The sequence below is a fragment of the Pseudophryne corroboree genome, chromosome 1 (genome assembly GCF_028390025.1).
Source record: "Pseudophryne corroboree isolate aPseCor3 chromosome 1, aPseCor3.hap2, whole genome shotgun sequence".
Taxonomy (NCBI): domain Eukaryota; kingdom Metazoa; phylum Chordata; class Amphibia; order Anura; family Myobatrachidae; genus Pseudophryne; species Pseudophryne corroboree.
Genome location: NC_086444.1, coordinates 548278845 through 548302137, shown reverse-complemented (window position 1 = coordinate 548302137; position 23293 = coordinate 548278845). Strand labels below are relative to the sequence as shown.

Below are 23293 nucleotides of genomic sequence, written 5' to 3'. Positions count from 1 at the left end.
AGGCCTTGACACTTATGTTGGTGTTAGACGTGCGTCCGGTATCCGCCATTAGTGCAGTGGGATATAGAAAATTTATGGAGGTATTGTGTCCCCAGTAACAAATCCCATCTAGATTCCACTGCACTAGGCAAGCGATAGCGAAATTTTGCCATTTAATTCCAGTGATTTGGACGTATAATTATTAATGATCTTGCTAAGTAATTCCAGTGATTTGGACGTATAATTATTAATTACAGTGATTTTGCCAATTAATTCCAGTGTGGACGTATAATTCCATTTGGAATTGTCTGTGTCGCTTGGCTTAGTCATACAGCTACCTCATTGCACCTCTTCGACATCTTTGCATGAGGTGCTGTTTGGGGCCTAGTTTTTGAAAAGTGCCATCCTGTGTGACACTGCTGTATGAGTCCAGGGGTACTGCTGTATTAGTCCTGGGGTACTGCCATATAAGTCCACCATTTGCAGATTTTTTTTAAAGTGACTGGAGCGTGCTGGAGATGCTCTCAGTGGACCGAACAATTGCGGCCCACTCTCGACATTCAGCCACTGCGTGACACTACTAGATGGGCCAGGTGGTTGTGTCGCTTAGCTTAGTCATACAGCAACTTCCGTGCACCTTTTTTTCTTCTTTGCATCATATGCTTTTTGGGGCCTTTTTTATATCTGCCCTCTTGTCTGCCACTGCAGTGCCACTTGTTTGTGTCGCTTGGCTTAGTCATACAACTACCTCATTGCAATTCTTTTTCTTCTTTGCATGATGTGCTGTTTGGGGCCTTTTTTTTTTATATCTGCCCTCCTGTCTGACACTGCAGTGCCACTCCTAGATGGGCCAGGTGTTTGTGTTGTCCACTTGTGTCGCTTAGCTTAGTCATCCAGCAACCTCGGTGCAACCTTTTGGCCTAAAAACAATATTGTGAAGTGTTAGGTGTTCAGAATAGACTAGAAATGAGTGGAAATTATTGTTATTGAGGTTAATAATACAGTAGGAGCAAAATTACCCCCAGATTCTGTGATTTTAGCTGTTTTTATGTTTTTTCCAAAAATCATCCAGATCCAAAACCAAAACACGAAAGGGTGGTTTTGGCAAAACTAATCCAGATCCAAAACACGAGGATGGAACCAGAACCAAAACACAAAACACGAAAGTGGAATTAGAACCAAAATCAAAACACAAAACACGAAAAGTGCCAGCTGCACATCTCTACAAATAACAAAAGATGTATTAGCTATATGTGAAAAAATTAAGATAAGTGAAAGCTCAATTAATCTCTATAGAATTGAAATATTCTCATTGTATTCATTTAGAAATTGCTACTAAAACTACAGAAACGCTTAAGGCCAGTACTCACTGGCCGATGTGAGAGAGATGTATGCTGAGCAAACCGCTCAGCACACATCTCTACCGCCGCTCAGCAGAGCACGATGTGTGCTGAGCGTGCGGGGGGGAGACGGGAGGGCCGCTCAATTCACCCAGCGGGTGAAGTGAGCGACCCGCTAGATTGGCCTGCATGCAGACTAATCTAGCAGCAGTGATAGCGATGCGCGGGGCTGCGCATCGCTATCGCTGTAGGGGGTACACATGGAGCGATAATGCTTAAATTCTAAGCAATCTAGTCAGATTACTTAGAATATCACTCCGTGAGTACCCCCCTTTAAAAACTGCAGAAACTAAATTTCAGAAACTCGTCACAATCCAAATTAGCCGTAATGGCATTGTTAATAAAAGATAAAATGCAAAGTGACTTTACTTTAGGGTAATATGATATTGAATTTTTCCATTTATACAGTGTCTCATTCGTCTCTCTAAAAAGGTACCAGCGGTATTCCCCCATCATTGCAAGGTCCCAGTGTTGCAGGGCATGGCAGGCAAAATGGGGGCGTGACGGGAGCTTTTCGGGGTGGCTGCATTATGTCACACGCAGCCACTCCAATAAAAAAATGGCGCCGGACCGCCTGCCAGAGTCCATCTTTGAATAACCCCCAAAGTGTAGATGGGAATGTAAATAGTGAATTTTAAGTGACATAGGGGATCATTCCGAGTTGTTCGCTCATTGCCGATTTTCGCAACGGAGCGATTAAGGCGAAAATGCGTATGCGCATGGTACGCAGTATGCATTCGTTAAGTATTATAGCTCAAAACTTAGTAGATTTACTCACGTCCGAATGAAGAATTTCCATCGTTGAAGTGATCGTAGTGTGATTGACAGGAAGTGGGTGTTTCTGGGTGGAAACTGGCCGTTTTCTGGGAGTGTGCGGAAAAACGCAGGCGTGCCAGGATAAAACGCGGGAGTGTCTGGAGAAACGGGGGAGTGGCTGGCCGAACGCAGGGCATGTTTGTGACGTCAAACCAGGAACGAAACGGGCTGAGCTGATCGCAGTGTAGGAGTAAGTCTCAAGCTACTCAGAAACTGCTAAGAATTTTCTATTCGCAATTCTGCTAATCTTTCGTTTGCAATTCTGCTAAGCTAAGATACACTCCCAGAGGGCGGCGGCCTAGCGTGTGCAATGCTGCTAAAATCTGCTAGCAAGCGAACAACTCGGAATGACCCCCATTGTACAGTACAACCCATGTTCTTGTAGTTGTCCAATAATTCATTCTTGATGGACATGTAGTTGGCATCTCATCTGTTCCCTAATAATCCATGCACAGCAGGCTTGAAGGTGGACCAAGCAGCAGACTCAATTTCCATCAGTTTAGCACTAAATATTTAATCTGTAAGCAGTTTTCTTATTTGGGGGCCAACAAATATGCCTTCTTTTAGCTTTGCTTCACTTAACTTCATGAAACGTTTCCTTCAGATAAATTTCTTTAACCAGGGATTTCATGAAAAACCTCATTGGGCCCAACTTAATGTGAAGGGGAGGTAAAATAATTTTATGCTGGTCAAACGATGGAGTGTACTTGACGTTTTTCTCTCCAGCAACATAGGTTTCTCTCTCTGGCCATTTCTTTCTGATATAGTAGAACAGGAGTATGAAAGCAACATGGCATACAGCGCTAAGGGGCCCTACTCACTGGCCGACCCGCCGCCGAGCTGCCCGACGGCGGATACGGCCGACGAGCGACCCGGCGGCGGGGGGGCAGTGACGGGAGGAGTGAAGTTTCTTCACTCCCCCCGTCACGCGGCTGCATTGAAGTGCAGGCAAATATGGACGAGATCGTCCATATTGGCCTGCATGCACAGCCGACGGGAGACCAGCGATGAACGAGCGTGGGGACGCGCATCGTTCATCGCTGGAGTCTCCACACTGAAAGATATGAACGAGTTCTCGTTCATTTATGAACGAGATCGTTCATATCTTTCAGAAAATCGGCCAGTGTGTAGGGCCAATAAGAGAAGGATTCCAAACTTACATTTTTCAAAATATCTCAAAAAAAACTAATTTCGGGTGGCATGTTTAGATACTATGCACAAAATGACATGGAAATTAATACATATCATGTTAGAAAAAAGGCTGATGAGTAGTATAATTAGGGTGGACAAAGTGGGATGATCTCCCAAAAATATAAGTTAAATAATTAGTAATTGTTTTTTTTATTATTTAATTGCTGCAAACACATAACTTTTTGAATTGTTTTACCATTCCTAATCATTATTATTTATATTTTTTGCTTTGAAGTAGGCCACTGTACAAAGCATATTTGGAATTCATATCAGACCCTGTCCCATTGGAGATTACTGTTAATTCTGTAAAACACACACACATGTTAATTGTGTCAAATCCAAGTGGAGCAACCAGAGGGAAGGGTTTGATGGTGAATAGCACAGCCACCTGTGAGCATGACTAATGATTCTGTAGCTAGGCAGCCCTCAATCCCTTCCCAAAAATACCTTTAAATTACAGTGCACACTTGTGGCAGGTGTGTGATTGCTGCTCACCATGAAGGAACATACCTCCCAACTTCTCAACAGTTGGGACACCAGAGCAGTCCACTCTCAAATCTGGGCTGTTCCACCTAAATTGGGACTGTTGGGAGGGATGGTGTGCAATAAAATGTTTCATCTTGAAAGTATAATACCCATCTTCTCCTAGTGCACAGGTTCTCAAACTCGGTCCTCAGGACCCCACACAGTGCATGTTTTGCAGGTCTCCTCACAGAATCACAAGTGACAATTAACTCCACCTGTGAACCTTTTAAAATGTGTCAGTGAGTAATTAATACACCTGTGCACCTGCTGGGTTATCTGCAAAACATGTGCACTGTGTGGGGTCCTGAGGACCGAGTTTGAGAACCACTGCCCTAGTGGAATCATACAAAGTGTGGATAGCATTACAGAATCGGTTGACTTTTAGCAGTTATTTCCTTGTGGCCACTGCCACTGCACGTATTACTGTGGCTGCATGGATACAAAAGACAGGCAACTCCCTAAAGTAAGCAAGTCCCTTGAAGAGAGAGCTCCCAATTCACCAGTGAAAGTTAAACACTTGGAGCTGGCAGCCTTGAATTCTGCATATTTTGTATATAAGGAAGGAAATTCCATAGTGCCGGAAACCAGGGATTTTTCTTTTGCAATATTAAAATAAGTCAAGGAAGGATGTGGACATTGGGAAAGATACAGTGCCTATGAGCAGTCACAGCGTTTGAACATACATTCAGTAGTGTAAATCCTTTGGCATAGTCCTTAGTAAAATATGTTTGTGCAAGTTTTGAAATACATTTTCTGCTTTAAAAATATAAAAAAATATGCCACTTTAGTGACTGTAGAGGTTGGTTCAGAGTTGCACACTAAGGGGCACATGTATTAAGCCTGGAGAGGTGATAAAGCAGTGATAAGTGCAAGGTGATAGTGTACCAGGCAGTGAGCTCCTAACTGTCAATTTACATATTGGAGCTGATTGGCTGGTGTGTTATCACCTTGCACTTATCACTGCTTTATGACTTCTCCAGGCTTTATACATCTTCCCCAATGCAGCTGTAGTTGCTGGCAGCTGCGGAAGTCTGATTTACTTTCTTATGCTAATGCAAGATAGTAGTAATGTGGGGATTTTGAACAAATCCCCTCTTGCGCTATAAATGATATGGTATGGCTCAAAGTTCAATAAAAACAGACTTGTAATTCCATAAATTCTATATATTTTAATACATAAAAAAGATAGATGTATATATATATTTTACAGATGAACTAATCGACCGGTCAATAAAATCACTAACAATATATATTCATAGATAATACTATACACTTCCTGAGGAGGTGGATCTAAGTAAACTCTGTGCACAGAGAAGTATAATTTTTAAAAATTAAAACTCAGTCCATATATTGGATTCAAAAAAATCAAATACCAGCTATGATTTGAGCCCATGTAACAAATAGTATCTTTGCAAGTTACTTTGTAATGGAATTCCTCAATGTGTTGCCACTCAACAAAGAAAGATGATATTGTGCAGAATTACCGCTCCACACTGGAGCCTTACGTGTAGCTTGCACCTGTTGTTACAGCACGGGAGAATCCAAATGGCAGACGAGGCGGTCTCGGGCTGCGGGAACGGCACCTGCGCTGGCGCCTGCTGCACTGATTGTTACCCGACTTTTCTTAGATAAAGCCCCCGTAAGAGGAGCGAAACGCGTCAGAAGCAGACTATTGGACCCCTGTACCAGCTTTCTTTGTACCCTTAACTACTCTACCATCCGGCGTTGCTGTTCCTGGACAGGCGGAGATTGGGAAGAGAGAAGCCGCGACTGTGGTGTCTGCAGACGGCAATTGGAGGTGTGGATTCATAGAGCTTGGAAGTCGGGTAACAATCAGTGCAGCAGGCGCCAGCGCAGGTGCCGTTCCCGCAGCCCGAGACCGCCTCGTCTGCCATTTGGATTCTCCCGTGCTGTAACAACAGGTGCAAGCTACACGTAAGGCTCCAGTGTGGAGCGGTTATTCTGCACAATATCATCTTTCTTTGTTGAGTGGCAACACATTGAGGAATTCCATTACAAAGTAACTTGCAAAGATACTATTTGTTACATGGGCTCAAATCATAGCTGGTATTTGATTTTTTTTAATCCAATATATGGACTGAGTTTTAATTTTTAAAAATTATACTTCTCTGTGCACAGAGTTTACTTAGATCCACCTCCTCAGGAAGTGTATAGTATTATCTATGAATATATATTGTTAGTGATTTTATTGACCGGTCGATTAGTTCATTTGTAAAATATATATATACATCTATCTTTTTTATGTATTAAAATATATAGAATTTATGGAATTACAAGTCTGTTTTTATTGAACTTTGAGCCATACCATATCATTTATAGCGCAAGAGGGGATTTGTTCAGTGTTCTTTGGTTATTGGTACTGGGGATTTCCAGGTGCCGGTTCTTTTTGACTTGTTCTACCCCAAGTCAAGCTCTCTCCTGCAGCTTAAGTATATATTAATCTATAGTTGTTTTTGTATTTAATTTTTAACATTAGTATTCGATCACCAGGACATGGTGATGATTTATTAGCGCCTGGTTATATTTCTTTGTATTGTTAATGTGGGGATTTGTCTGTCTGCAAGCTGGAAGCCCATTGATGTTATGCCAGCAGCCACTTACCTGCATCTGCACTAACCCCATGCTCCGTGCAAGAAATTCGTCAGACACAGGCTTCCCTTACACACCTATATCTTTCCCATGGCAATCCCACGGTTCAGTGCTCTTGCATTGTTACTGTCCAGTTTCTTTCACAAAAATGGACGTGGTCACGTGTCATGAGGGGGCATTGTCACACACAACTAGGGGAGTGGCTACATGACAGTAGGGGCATGGCCACATTATGCCACCCCTCGTTATGCCCCTTACACATTATGCCACACACCGTGATGCTTATTACACATTATGCCAGACACTGTAATGCCTTATATAGTATACCACACACTGTAATGCCTATTACATATTATGCCACACACAGTTATGCCACTGACACCATTTTATGTCCCACACACAAAAATGCCCCATATAAATTATGCCCCAGCTGTGGGCTGGTGGTACTGAGTACCACCACCATATTTCTTAATGGTACTCCATACCACCCCGTACCACCCTACCTTCAGCACTGCAAAACGCCCGGTTTTATGAAAAGACAGATCCAGCCAAGTTCCGACTGATCAGAATTGGCTGAACAATGCGGGTGGGGTTGGAGAGAGTGTGTACAATGAGGTAAGGGGGGGGGGGGGGGCTGGCACATAAGCACACAGGAGCATGCCAAGGCAGAGCCCCACATTGCCTTCTCCAACCACAGCTCACTTGTATTAAGTGTCACAGAGTATGGACTCGCTGGCAGCGGCAGCTGCTGTTCTCCAGCCAGACCTGGCTGCTGCTGGCTAGGGGTAGGCACTGAGCAGGAGCTGTCGTGCAGACAGGAGCTGGGGTGTCAGCCGGGCCTGGCTACTGCTAGCTGGTGGTAGGTGCTGAGCAAGAGCCATCATGCAGATAGGAACAGTGGAGTGTGCTGAGCTTAACACTCTTCGGTGCAGGGGCTGGCTGGCAAATGTTATCTTGGGGGGCAAGGCCAAAGCACTGGCCCAAAAGCGTCTCATAGATATGGGCAATAGCACACATGGGTAAGGGCAGAGGCACACATGGGTACAGACAGAGGCACACATGGGTACAGGCAGATGCACACGTGGATAGGGGCAGATGGAGACAAGTAAACAAATTGGTGATAAAGTGGGAAAACACTTTAGAGAGTGAGTGACAGCTACAGGCACACGCAGGAAGGGGGGAACAGACATTGACGGTTGGTTAGACAGCTAGCATGTAGAAGAAGAAAGAGTCAGATGTGAGCTGAGGAGGAATTTGTTAGGGCAGTTGGGCACATGAGTGGCCTGACCTGGCTTGGAGCAGATGTGAACATCTGGTCACTAACATCTTTAGTTTCTGTTCATGCTGCCTCCTCCTATATTGCCCAGTGAAGCAGGGACTTTGAATTCAGTCCCATTGACTTCCATGCATGTGTTTTCAGTCCAGCCTATGGTAGACAGCACATACTGTTGAGGTAATCACTGGCCAGACAACAGACATGCAGAAGTGGTGGGGGTGATGCTGGCCGTGGTTGTGTTTCAACTGAAGTCAGTGGAGTTGCTTGTGAGTTTCTCTGACCCACTGATAGATGTTATAGCAACCAGCCAATGTAGCCTCATGGATGTTTGTGACTGGCGGCTGGCCCAGGAGCTAAAAATGAGACCGGACCATCCCACCACGGTGTCTCCCTCTCTCTAGCTGCCACTTCCATTCAGGTGCAGGCAGAGAGGGGGATCCGCTCCTCATGCTGCCAGTGCCACTGCCTGTCATACAATTTGACAGGCACAGCAGCAGCAACAGTGCACACATCAGCAAAGTAGCAGAGCAGGGACAGCTCCTCTCCAGCCTGATGCCTCCCTGCTTTGCAGATCTTGTTGAGCGGGTAGTGCTGGCCCTACAACAAAATAAACATATACAGTAGTAAGATTGAAACACCAACAACTATCAGCAACTGAGCAAGGGCCATCTTAATGTATAGGCACACTGGGCAGCTACCCAGAGCCCCACAATTTTAGGTACATTTGAGAAGGGTCAGCTGGTGCCACAGGAACTTCTTTTGGGAGGCAGATAGAAAATACTGTCCAGCTGCTCTGCTTGTGGATTACACACAATCAGAGTAGACAGGCAGCATTCTCTACCTGCTTCCCTGCCTCCAGCCAGACAGTGAATGGCTGTTAGTATGCTGATTGGTGGATGGCTGGAGCTATCACAGCGCTGATAGCCATTCACTGTATAGAAGCATGTGGAGAGAAGGCGTGCGACCACAGGAGTGGTAAGCAGTGGCAGCTCCAGAGGTGGATCTGCAGCGCAGTCCATAATTCATATAGAGGAGCCTCACCAACTGCCAGTGAGTCCTGGACGGTGATGTTTGGCAGTGTTTGGAGTAGCAGCAGGTGTGGCACCCCTATTTAAATTATGGACAGCACTGCAGCCCCCCCTCTGTAGCCGCAACTGGTGATAAGTTATGATTTTTTTTTCTGTACTGTATTCCTGTGAATGGATGAGTAGAGGTCCCAGTATATTGCTTTCCCCAGGACCTACAATGCTGTTAAGATGGCCCTGACCTGAGCTGGCATAGTATACTGATACTGGTTCCCAGTAAGAGGACCATGCAGCCTACTGCTGCAGAGCATGGTTCCACCTTCTAGCAGGACATAGCAAGGCCCTCTTCCTCTAAATTATGGGCCTGCACTGCCTACTGCCATAGAGAAGGTGGCATGTAACCATTAGTTTGCAAGCGTGGATCCTAAACCCTTCTCCACTGAAGTGAGAAGCACTTGAGCCAGGGCCGTAAGTTCATACCAGGTGTCTGGAGGCAAAATAGAGGGCGGTTGCACATGTGCTGACATCCCAGCGACTTGCCAATGGTACATCTGGGAGAATAAATATTCCTTATTGCAGCTAACTGTGGTAATAAGGAATCTTTATTTTCAGGTGCTGTCTGCAAATGATAATAAATAGAGCCTTGAGGGGTTTTTTTTATCAAAGCTCGGAGAGAGAGAAAATTATGAGAGATACGGTACCAGCCAATCAGCATCTGCCTTACATTTTACAGGCTGTGTTTGAAAAATGACAGGAGTGGATTTATTGGTACATTATCTCTCACAATTTTATCTCTCTCCAAGATTTGATACAAACCATCCTAATAGTTTTTTTATAATAATTAGTGTGTTTCCTTAAAACAACTTCTGCTCTCCTTTCTTTCATCATATAAGACACAACAGCAGAGCTGTAGCTCACTATATACACACTTCGATCACACATTCCAAGACTCTTCAGCTCAAGGGGGCTGCAAAGGGGGTTTGTGAGTCAGCAGTGACTGTAGCAAATTACTATGAAATGAGTCGGAATCTGTCCTAGTTCAGCAGCACACTCAATCTTTCTTTCTTGGTACCCCTCTGACCGCTGGAGCCTCCTAAACGCATTTGCGAGTTCCGAGTGATCTGAGGATGCAGCATCGGACTGCGATGGTAGCAGACCTCAGTCAGTCTGCGTAAGACGAAGCTTACTCAGACTGGCCATAGGATCCAGACACCCGGTCCAGGAAGTCTGTGTCTGACAATGCAGTCCTTGGGCCTGAAACACCTAAAAAATGGTTGCTCCATCGGCTCTGCCCCCCAAATGCTGCAGCATGTCTTTCATACCATGGCAAAGGGAGCGCTACAAGTGATATTGCATGACCCGTTCTGCACATGAGCAGACCACAAGCCATTGGATTTGTACATAGAACATCTGGTTAGCATATAAATCCGAATCAGGCCCCATGTGTATCACACGGATGAATAGGGTATAATCCCAATCAAGTAGTAATTCAGAAAAGATCCAATACAGACTCCCCTTTGTGCATATTCTTACTAGAAATATAAAGATATGAAGCAGAAATCATCTTTCTCCTCACAATTTTGTTTTGTTGAATTTAGAAATGTCAATTTGTATCTTTTAGCTGCTTCTATACATGTTGTGATTTGCGCTGTGCATGATCCATTTGTTGCACTCATTAGGCATGGCAAGAGTAGAGCCCACTAAGACATCTCTCAGCCTTCAAGGATAGCAGGGATAAGGAAAAAAAGAAGACTCTTGTTTGGGTGCACTCTTCATATTATCAATCAGAAAAAACAGTTCTCATTTGTGTGTCTGAACTATCAGCCATATTTTCCTACTACCATACCCCAACGCATATGCCCAACCTCGTCTGATCTTGGAAGCCAAACGGTGGTGGGCTGGGTCAGTACCTGGATGGGAGACCTCCAGGGAATACCCAGTGGAGTAGGAAGTCACTGATACGTTTTTCTGACAAAAACACTAACAGCAGGATCACCACTTATCTTCATCTTAACTAAAAGGCATCGCTCTGTCATTTTGTATACGTTATATATAACAGTGAATAGTGACTAATCCAGATACCTGTGATATACCTGTATTCTAATACGCACCAACTGGCATTATCAGCATTGTGAACTCTGTGAGTGGGTCTTCCCTCACACTAATTGACCCAATAGGGTCTTATTAATACAAATTTACTTTGTACTGATCCAAGACAGACAGAAGTAGAATTGTGTGTATCTATTTTTCTGTCTGGAATCATCCCACATGTTGATGGATCAGAACACACTTTGTTTTTAAAGCACTGCAGCATTTTAGACGTCATTTCTAATTTATTTTATGTGAAGAACCAATAAAAGTTAAGTCTTAAATTTATTGCGAAACATTTTTTTCTAATTGATAATACGAAGAGTGCACCTAAACAAGAGTCTTCTTTTCTTCCTTATACTTGTATACTTTCTGACTCAGGGTGCACCACCAAACGGACTAAATCAGCAAACTGATCTTGCAATATAAATTGTCCACATTTGGTCTTTTCTATTATTGTATTTAAATTCAGAGTACACGAAGGGTTCCGCACAGGACGTATATATAAAGTTTTGACAGGGGTTATGTTTAGATACAACCCTCTATTAACCAACAATAAAGTGTGTTTGAGGTCCTTAGGATGGATATTCAAAATCAGGCTCGAGTTGATGGTGCTCCCAGGGTCAGTAGTATGTGGTTAGGAAACAAGGAGAGGAGAAGAAAGACTCTGTGTTGGTTGGGGCATGCTTGATATGATAGAAATATTAAAACTTAACTTTTAATTCTGTCAAGTAAAATATTTGTACAAACACAAAATTTTAAAAAACTAGTCACCTCCACATCCAGTGAGAGAAATAAATTTAATTAGAAATCTCATAGATGTGAGTATACCTGAGGTGAAAATATCAAGTTGGGATATCAGTTTTTATCCCATGATTAAGAACAGAAGCTAAGGTATGAAATTTAAGGGACTAAAATGTGTCCAATTATAAAGTGCTTCTTGTTCGCACGATTCTGGTAAAGGTCCATTTATAATGTGCTTATCGGCCCTGTGGCTGATTATTTATGGAGTAGTAAAGCAGTGGTAAAGGTCAAAGGTTGCTCCAATGCTTCTGCTGTTTGTGTTCGGTAGGGAGTTGTGCTTACTGCACCTGAGACTCCCTAGTGGTCTCCCATCTAGGTACTAATCAGGCTACTCACTGCTTAGCTTCAAAGATCTGATGAGATCGGGCATGACCAGTGATATGTGGCAGTAATAAACCCAATTAGCACCAATGAGAGAGCATGGTTGTTGACAATTTACCCAGAGTTAGAGTACTTCTGCTGTCCAATTTCTTAGTTCAGATTCTCTGTTACCTTAGTATTGCAGAGAGCAATTGTCTGGCATTTGGATGATAGAGTACCGAAATTCAAGAGAATGCAGAGAGAGAAAGAATAGGGTAGGTGCTCAACCTTCTGCTGTCCTCTGTCATATAAGCAAAGGTCTATAGTGGACAGTGGATGAGAGAGGTAGTTACCTTAACCCAGGCCTGGCCAACCTGTGGCTCTCCAGCTGTTGTAAAACTACAAATCCCATCATGCTTTGCCACAGTTTTGCTATTAGGGAATACTAAAACTGTGACAGGGCATGCTGGTATGTGTAGTTTCACAACATCTGGAGAGCCACAGGTTGGCCAGGCCTGCCTTAACCTATTGAAGATATGAAATTTAGAGTGAGAGGGAGGTCACATATAGGAGTAAATAGTCCATTCGTGAAATGCACATTTAGGTGAGTAATTGCTAAGGAATATGAGGATCAAAGCATTTAAATATGAAATATGTAGCATTCACAAAATCAGAACCAAATGCCTCCTAGAAGTTTGAGCAGTTTTAAATCCTCCTCTGATATAATGTTATTTTAAACTCATATGTGGGATCATAAAGTTAATCTGAAGTTTAACCTTAATTAGACTAATTAGAAAATTGCATGGTCAGAATTTCAAAATAGTAGTTAAGCACAATAAAACAAAATTATAAATAATATGTTTTCAGATTGGAATGATACTGTACCAGAAGGTGCAGGTGTGTGAACTGAACCATGCACGGTTCAGCTTCACAGGACACAGACGGCCGTTTCCCCGGAGGGTGGCTTGTTCACCGTGTGTGAACTCTCTGAATAACTGCCGTATTTAAAGGAAGAAGGGGAGGGAGGACAGGTGGAAGCAACACCAGGGGCGTGTTCACATAATTGTGTAACCTAGGAGACCAGGCCGTAGGCATATCTGATTTGATGCCATGTTGCTGTGGTTTCCGGCTACGATTGTGACATCACTGCATTCGTTTACACTTACTAGTGACCAGAGCGCAGTGATGTTGGGATGATTTTATATAAGCTGTTTTAATGATCATACCTTATTCATTATCATGCTGCCTGTCCTAGCTGTCCATGGTCGTGGCCGAGCATCTAGTGATCTTGGAAGCTAAGTAGTGAGTAGCCTGATTAGTACCTAGATGGGAGACCACTAGGGAGTCTTAGGTGCAGTAAGCACAACTCCCTACCGAACACAAACAGCAGAAGCATTGGAGCAACCTTTGACCTTTACCACTGCTTTACTACTCCATAAATAATCAGCCACAGGGCCGATTAGCACATTATAAATGGACCTTTACCAGAATCGTGCGAACAAGAAGCACTTTATAATTGGACACATTTTAGTCCCTTAAATTTCATACCTTAGCTTCTGTTCTTAATCATGGGATAAAAATTGATTTCCCAACTTGATATTTTCACCTCAGATATACTCACATCTATGAGATTTCTAATTAAATTTATTTCTCTCACTGGATGTGGAGGTGACTAGTTTTTACATTTTGTGTTTGTATTTAAATTCACCCAGGCCAGTGCAGAATCACAACCCCTTTCCATAAGGATAGCAGGGAGCAAGCTGCATGGTTATGGCCATGAGTAATGCACTTAACCATGTTAGTATCATAGAAGCTTAGTTATGTAGGCCACTTATGCCGGCAATAAATAGGATTATTTATTAAAAAGTAACTTTTCACAACAATTTTACAAAACATATTGGGCCTGATTGTGAGTTGGGAATAAAGCCAGAAATAGCAAGGACCTTCGCCAACCATGTTGCAATACAAGTGGTGCATATACATTAATTATTATTTTCTTGCATCCTGGGTAAATACTGGCTGCTTTTGCATGTAGCCCACAAATGTTAGACAGCTTTTTATACTGAAATGTAGATTTGAGTTTAGATACACCCCACTCAAATCTTTCTCTGCACAATACATCTACCCCACCTGCAGTGCAGTATGGTTTTGCCAGGAGTCTTTTCTACAGGTCAGTCTTTGCAGATGTTCTCAAGTGCAGCAGAACTGAAGCCCAGATTTTTTATTTTTAAAAAGTTTTAAAAAATCTGTTAATTTTCTATTAAAAAAATATTTTAAAAAACCCCAAAACTTTATTCATTACAACAAAAAAGGGGAAAAAAACTTTTTGGATGATATTACTCATTTTTTTTCCCATTTTTAAAAAGTTTAAAAAATCTATTCATTTTCTACTAAAAAATCATAAAAAAAAAAAAACTTCATTCATTGCAACAAAAAAGGAAAAAAAACTTGTTGGATGATATTACTCAATTATTTCTGTTCTGAGATGGCAATAGCAGAGCCATTATTATGGTGTTTGCCCTTGTCTTTGTCTTTCTGTTAATGTCGCATTATTGCATTCTTTCCTCCATTCGGATTAATAATGACCTTAAAGTTGATCCTAAGTAAATAAATGATGTCAACTTTGAGTTGCCATATTTAAGTTTCCAAATTCATAAATAAATGTTAAATATTAAAACTTTAAATAGCAGCAGTGAAATGCACGTCTATTGAAAACGACACCATTTTTTTTTAAACCTCATGCCGACCTTTTGTCATGTCGACCTTGCTTATGTCGACTGAATGCCCGTGTTGAACTATTTTGTGTGTCGACTTAGTCACTGTCGACCAATAGTGGTCGACCTAGACACTGTCACCCTAAGTGTGGTCGACCCTATGAACCACATTTATAAAATATAAATGAAAAAGTATATGTAAGAGCATTACAGGACCCTTTTTTTTCCAATATGAAATCCAGATAATGGTGATAGGTAAAATGATTGCACTTACTAGACTCCACTAGGGTAAGGCATATCATATGGTTTGTTATTCTCCAATCCATAAGCCATAGGACATAGATTCTCATGTAGTTCCACCATTAAAAAAAAATCATAAAGAGATCCTAGTGTGATATCATTTTGATCAAGATATACATTTTATTACCATATACACTCACATTTCCATAAACATAAAACAGTTTATAAAAAGGTTCACTGAAGTGTTCTCTGGATAGAGTCTCTCCCATGGTCCAGGTTTCAATCCGGTCTTCTACCCTCCCCGCTGATGCAAGTGTGTTTCTGAAAGCAGAAGTCTTGAAACTGGACCGTGGAAGTGACCTGATTGTGCATCTGTTTATAGAGCTGGATCCAGTCACATATCATGTCGACACCACAATGTCGACCCTAGAATTTGGACATGGTTCAACGTGTCAACAGATTCCATGTCGACATCCTCAGAATGTCAACATGTTCACAATTAGCATCTGAAACATTGAAACGGCGGTACGGGGTGGTCCGGAGTACCATTAATATGGTGGTGGTATGCAGTACCGCCAGCCCACTGCTGTGGCATAATTTTTGGCATTTTAGTGTGTGGTACATAAAATGGTGTCAGTGGCATAACTGTGTGTGGCATAATATGTAATAGGCATTATGGTGTGTGGTATAATATGTAAGGCATTACGGTGTGGCATAATGTGTAATGGGCATTCCGGTGTTTGGCATAATGTGTAATGGGTGTTACGGTGTCTGGCATAATGTGTAATGGGCATTACAGTGTGTGGCATAATGTGTAATACGCATTACGGTGTGTGGCATAATGTGTAATAAGCATTACGGTGTGTGGCATAATGTGTAATAAGCATTACGGTGTTTGGCATAATGTGTAAGGGGCATTATGGTGTGTGGCATAATGTGGCCATGCCCCTATTGTCATGTAGCCACTCCCCTAGTTTTGTGTGACCACGCCCCCTCATAACACATGGCCACGCCCATTTTTACTATCAATACCATTAAGAAAAAATTTCTACTTGCACCATTGGGCATAAGGCAGATATTGGGGCAATTCCCTGTTCTGTCCATGCCTGGGATGGTGGATTTTGGAGATCCAACATGCTGGAAATCAGAATCGTTGAGTTGGCGACTTTTAATGTGCAGTTTTTTGACTGTTCCCTTGTGGATCACTGATCATCTATATCCACGACTTTTAATGTGCAGTTTTTTTACTGTTCCCTTGTGGATCACTGATCATCTATGTCCACCGATCTGCATTTTTGGGATTGACGATCTGCATTGGCAGAACAGAGAATAGGCCTATATGGTTCCTATAATTTTTACATATTTTACATATAAAAGTTACATTGTAATTATTCATGTTTATAAGAGTGTCCCTGCAACAGAGTATAGTTTTTCTCCCGTGGTCTCAGTATGTAAGTCTAGAAGAAAAAGAAATACTTTTCAGTTATTTCCTCTCTCCTAGCAATCTGTAATTTTCTCCATTAGGTTCGCTTGTGGTGTTTAGGTATGCTTAGTTCCTAATATAGGCAGAAAAAATAGTAGCTCTTCTCCTTCTAAGTGTGATGAATTGAAAGTGAAACTAATACAGTGAGCATCCATTTTGACTCCAAGTCATATTTGGCTTTTCAGATATCTGACACCCATCCGCAACTTCTTGACCTTATGTTTTGTTTTTTTGTCTTGTCTTCTTTACTCATTAAATGCAGGAAAAAGGTGGTAATCTAAATAATCTATTTTAACAAGTTAGACTTCCACTCTTTTCAGAGAGAAAATAAATTCATTGAGTTTTAACTGCTGTTAAACTCCAGAATACAAAAGTAATTAAATACCAACAGCCTTGAACATTTTAAATGTCTCATTTGAAGGAAAGAAGCAGTTTCGAAGTACATGTTAGAGTAGAAACTGTTCAGTAAGTAAACAGATTTTATCCAATGTGCATGAATAGAATTTCCTTTTTCTCAGATCATTCAACGACTTAGATATAAATTCTAGCAACTTTTTGCAACTAATTTATTTTAATTCTGTGGGTACACATTAGGCCGATATCGGGCACGATCGGAATTACAAATTGTGCATATTGCCTGCATGTGTAAGCATGATTGCACGCTCTCACAGGTCACACACAACTGCTGCACGGCCAACAGGAAAATATTGTGTGCTACCCGGTACAGTGTAATGAAGGATGGAACGATATGTAGTTCCGTCTTTCATTACATGTGTACGGCCAGCATCGCATCGCATGGTCTGTCATCATCACTCACTTTTCTAATATCATCATTCAAACTTCCTAAATCTGTAACATTGAAATAATTTTTATTTCTATCTTGGATTGGGTTCCTCCCATATGCCGCAGCAACGCTGTCTTGTGACATAAGGGCATTAGGGATGCTGGGTTGTATTAATCACGTTAATCTGGAATTTAATATACACGATTCTTTAAATCAGAGTGTGTAAGCATTATAAAATTAGGAACCACTCTTCCTAAGAACTGAATTGAGTGCTAAAAAATGTTGGCTCTTTTTCCATAAATGTAGTATATATCCCTGGGAAGGATATCATTTACATCATTGGACTAAACGTACAGTACTTTATATACAAGGTGGCACTTTTCATTTACATACAAGGTTGCACTTTTCATTTACATACAAGATGGCACATATTTTTTTCCACATCCTTTTAATTTTGTGCAAGGTTTAGTCAAATATTGAACAATTTACGTAACATATAAACATAGAAACATAGAATGTGATGTCAGATAAGAACCACTTGACCCATCTAGTCTGCCCCTTTTTTTTACCATATTTTTACCTCAAACCTTATTTGATCCTTATTTCTTTGTAAGTTTAGCCATATGTCTATCCCATGCATGCTTAAATTGCTGTACTGTCTTAAGGTGCCCATACACCTTAAGATTTATCTTCCAATCTGGCTGGTTTGAATGAAAATCTGGTAATGGATGGAAGCAAATGACATAGATGGGAGCAAATGACAGTTGACCATTTCAAATGGTCAACTGTCATTTGCTCCCATCCATTACCAGATTTTCGTTCCAATCAGCCAGATTGAAAGATAAATCTTTAGGTATATGGACACCTTTAGCCTCTGCCACCCCTGGTGGGAGGCTATTCCACTTGTCCACTACTCTTTTTGTGAAGTAATTTTTCCTCAAATTTCCCCTGAACCTACCTCCCTCCAATTTCAGAGCATGTCCTATTGTTTCCCTCCTAGACTTTGTTAAAACCCTTAATATATTTGAAAGTTTCTATCATGTCCCCCCTTTCCCTTCTATACTCCAAACCAGGGGTAGCCAACACTGGTCCTCGAGAGCTACCAACAGTGCACGTTTTCCAGGTCTCCTCACAGAGTCCACCTGTGGATCTTTTACAATGTGACAGTTAGTAATAACTGCACATGTGCACCTGCCAGGTGAGCTGGAAAACGTGGACTTTTGGTAGCTCTCGAGGACCAGGGTTGGCTACCACTGCTCCAAACTATACATAATGAGATTTTTTAGACTTTCTGGGTATGTTTTGTGATGTATGCCATGCACCATTTTAGTTGCCCTTCTTTGTACAGTCGCTAATGTATTAATATCCTTCTGAAGATATGGCCTCCAGAATTGAACACAATATTCTAGATGAGGCCATACCAATTACCTATACAGTGGCATTATTACTTCTTTCTTTTTGCTGCTGATTTCTCTCCCTATGCAACCAAGCATCTGACTAGCCTTTCTCATTGCTTTGTTACATTGCTTACCTGTCTTTAAGTCACCTGAAATAGTGACTCCTAGAACCCTTTCCTCCTCAGTAGTTTCCTGTATAGTGCCATTAATACTATATTTAGCCTTTGGATTTTTGAGATCCAAGTGCATGATTTTGCAGTTTTTGGCATTAAACTGTAATTGCCACATTCTTGACCATTCCTCTAAGCTACCTAGATCCTCAATAATTTTTTTTACCCCTCCCGGTGTGTCTACCCTGCGGCAAATCTTTGTGTCATCTGCAAAAAGGCATACTTTTCCTTTAATGCCATTTGCAATGTCACCAATAAAGAAATTAAACAGCACTGGTCAAAGTACAGATCTCTAGGGTACTCCACTGGTAACATTTCCCTCCTGTGAATGCACTCCATTTACTACAACTCTCTATTTTCTATCCTGCAACCAAGATCTTATCCATTCAACCATCTTAGTATCCAATCCCAAGCTTTCGAGCTTATTTAGCAGTCTGCGATGTGGGACAGTATCAAAAGCCTTACTAAAGTCTATATAAACTACATCTATGGCTCCACCTTTATCTATTGCTTTAGTCACACAGTCAAAAAAGTAAATAAGGTTTGTTTTACATGATCTCCGCCCAGTGAATCCATGCTGTTTGGGATCCTGTAAATTGCTGGATTTAAGATAATCTACAACTCTTTATTTTAAGAGTGTTTATATCAATTTCCCTAATACTGATGTAAGGCGCACTGGTTGGTAGTTGCTTGCCTCTTCCTTGCTTCCACTTTTGTGCAGTGGGACTACGTTCACTATTTTCCAGTCCTCTGGAATTACTCCTGTAGCTAGTGACTGGTTGAATAATTCTGTACCCCTTTAAGCTCTTTTAGTATCCTTGGATGTATCCCATCTGGCCCCACTGATTTATCCACTTTCAGCTTTGAGAGTTCTGTTAAGATCTTTTCCTCTGTAAATGTACTTGTTTAATTTTTCTGAAAATTCCTGCAACTTAACTGTGGCCCCTACTGGGATAACTGTGGCAGTTTCTGGGATAACAGAGTAATTAAATGTATTATATTAAATTATCCATCATTCAGATCACTTCATTTAAGCTTGTCTTACTCTTCTTGAACTAACATAATTTATCTTTTGACATAGCAAATCAAGTACTGTTGTAGCAAATGTTCCTCTGTAAGGAAACTCCCTTTCCTCTTTTTAGACATCTTACTGAATACCATGTTTTACAATATGTAATGCTGTGTTGTTCACCATGCTTGGACTGGACACTATACAAGTTGTAGGTTCTGCAGGTATATCATAAATTGACTGTTTCCTATACAGTTCCATAAGTTGGCAAATTTAACCTTTTAATAACAGTAAGAATATGATATCCTTTGATTAATATGAATATGTAACAACACGGCTTCTTGAATGTGTATCAATGTAATACAGGTTGAGTATCCCTTATCCAGAGTTCAAAATCCCACATTTGTGGGTCCCCTACTGAGATAATGACATTATATATATATATATATATATATATATATATATATATATATACAGGTTGAGTATCCCTTATCCAAAATGCTTGGGACCAGAGGTATTTTGGATATCGGCTTTTTCCGTATTTTGGAATAATTGAATACAATATTGAGATATCATCATGATGGGACCTAAATCTAAGCACAGAATGCATTTATGTTACATATACACCTTATACACACAGCCGGAAGGTAATTTTAGCCAATATTTTTTGTAAGTTTGTGCATTGAACAAAGTGTATCTACATTCACACAATTAATTTATGTTTCATATACACCTTATATACAGAGCCTGTAGGTCATTTAATACAATATTTTTAATAACTGTGTGTATTAAACAAAGTTTGTGTACATTGAGCCATCAGAAAACAAAGGTTTCACTATCTCAGTCTCACTCAAAAAAGTCAGTATTTCTGAATATTCCGTATTTCGGAATATTTGGATATGGGATACTCAATCTGTATATATATATATATATATATATATATATATATATGCAGGTCGAGTATCCCTTATCCAAAATTCAAAATCCCAAATCTGTGCGTACCCTACTGTGATAATGACATAAATATTATATATATATTATTTATAACTATATATATTTAAAGACAATATATAACACATATGTCATTGTCTCAGTAAGGGATCCAAAAATGTGCGATTTTGAAGTTTGGATAAGGGATACTCAACCTGTATATATATATATATATATATATATATATATATACCTGTATATATATATACACTGCTCAAAAAAAATAAAGCTATGCCTTTTTGACATGTGATTTTTCACTAAACTTTGTTACTTTTATAACAAGTCCCCAGAGTGCCGCCTGGTTCTTTTATCACTTGGGAGTAGGCCAACCCTCCCTAGGGACCACAGTGACTATATATATATATATATATATATATATATAGATGTAGATATATATATATATATATATATATATATATATGGTAGAGATGAGCAGGTTCGGATTTAACGGCAGAACTAACGCCATTTTGGTTAATCCAGATTTTACTTATTGGCTATCCAAAACACGTGACATCCGTGAGCCAATAAGATGCTGTTTTGAGATCCGAGTAAATCCGAGTAAAACCATACCTGCTAATCTCTACTATATATATATATATATATATATATATATATACATACAGAGAGCGAGAGAGAGAATATATACAATATATATGTCATCATCTCAGTAGGAGACCCAAAAACGTGGGATTATGAATTTTGGATAAGGGATACTGTAAGTATGAAACTCACAGTGTCTTCTCACATATCTTGTCTGTAAATTGCTGGTCTCAAGTCTAATTTGGTGCATCCACCACAGAGAAATACACAAGCCAGTCAATTCCCACCATCCTCCAGACAGAGTGTCGGATCTGTGTTTATGTACAGCACAGAATTGTCCTTACACCATGCTAGTCTCTAACAATTTGGAAGTCCAGAAAATTCATATATATCACATTACTGAAACCTAGTTTAAGTTATTGTCTTTTTCAACAAATGTCTTTTGAACTTGCCCTACAGATTCTAGACAGGTTCAAAATAATATGATCTCTACAGTAATATGTAAATATTAGCACATAATGACAATTCAAGAAAGCATCTATAAAACCAATTTTCATCACAACATAACCTTCTGTCACTTACCAGACACAGATTGAAGCACTCTATTATCACCACTGACAGGAAAAATAAGGCATAAAGGATGATAGTTCTTACCTTAGCACAGCCGTCTCTATTCCACTCTCTGAGGATAATACGGGCATAGATGATCTGTCAGAAGGAGAGGAACAAATACTGTGGGGGGTATCCTATTAGCCGTGATAACACAATCCGTGATTGCGGCTAATGTTATTACACCTGTCGCTTGAAATACCCCACTTATCGCACCCTGCGTGCTCCTGTTGTTTGCACCTATCCTATTCCAAAATGGCGAAAATGGGATTTGCATGATAATTCTAGTTGGCAAAAGCAGAGATAAGTATAGGAAAAAAGGGGAAATCTGCCTGTGTCCCCATAAAAGCCGAACTGATATAGGAAAACGTTATAGAACGTTATGGCCATAATATAACTAATTGGTGTCATTAAATCGGGTCATATGCATTTTTTTTTTAAATAAATGCTGGAAAATGATAGAAAGCTTATGAATATCCTTACATATGAATATCCTTACAAAGAATTAAGGTTAAAAAATGGTTGAGATTACCTAAAGGATAAAAAAGGGGCAGACTAGATGGGCCAAGTGGTTGTTATATGCCGTCAAATTCTATGTTTCTATGTTTTAAAGCTATTTTTTTTCTGCAAAATAAGTGCTCTCATTAAATTTAGGGCACATAAAAATTAGTATAAGTATATATTTGGGTCAATTTAGAGGACTTGAAAAAAAAAGAGGAAATGGATCGATTACTCCCACCTGCAAGTCTAAAAACACTTGTCCCACTCATAAAGCACCCTAATATACCTGACCCATACCTTGTACTGCAATTTCCATCCCTTATTTGACCCCCAAAATGACATGTCATTAATCCATATTTGGCTGCATAGCATTAGTGAAATTTACATGTCCAAGATCCTGCCCCTCTTTATGAATTTACCTATTTTAAAATCTTCATCAAAACAGAGATTTTGTTGTTGTAATTGTTCCCTAAAACACATAATACACACAAATCTCATATTCTAAAATAAACACGAACATAATAATTTTATTTCAGTGCATTTTAAGCTATTTTAAGCTAAGTCTCACAATCACAGCACATAAACTTTGATAGAACATTTCTGGATTTGGCAAATCTTTGAATGTTTATTAACAGTTATTTTTTTTATAATTATTTTTCATAATGACAACATACAAAAAATAAAATATTTGTACATGAGGGATCAAAAATAAAAAAGCAATACAAAAATATACAAACAAGTCTAAATAATTTTGTTACGAGTTTACTATTTTTATATGAGAAGTGAATTTGGAATTGTGTAAAGGGAAAGGGAAGTAAAATGAATAAAGGGAAAAGGTAAAG

The 23293-nt window shown here is 40.3% G+C and overlaps 1 protein-coding gene and 2 pseudogenes across 1 annotated transcript in view; 2 read left to right on the top strand and 1 right to left on the bottom strand.

The window, feature by feature from the left end:
* Nucleotides 1-23293, top strand: part of TEK (TEK receptor tyrosine kinase) — a 161266-nt gene that overhangs the window by 81439 nt on the left and 56534 nt on the right. The window lies entirely within an intron of this gene.
* Nucleotides 10655-10773, top strand: LOC134940622 (5S ribosomal RNA; annotated as a pseudogene).
* LOC134944661 (5S ribosomal RNA) lies at nt 11990-12108 on the bottom strand (annotated as a pseudogene).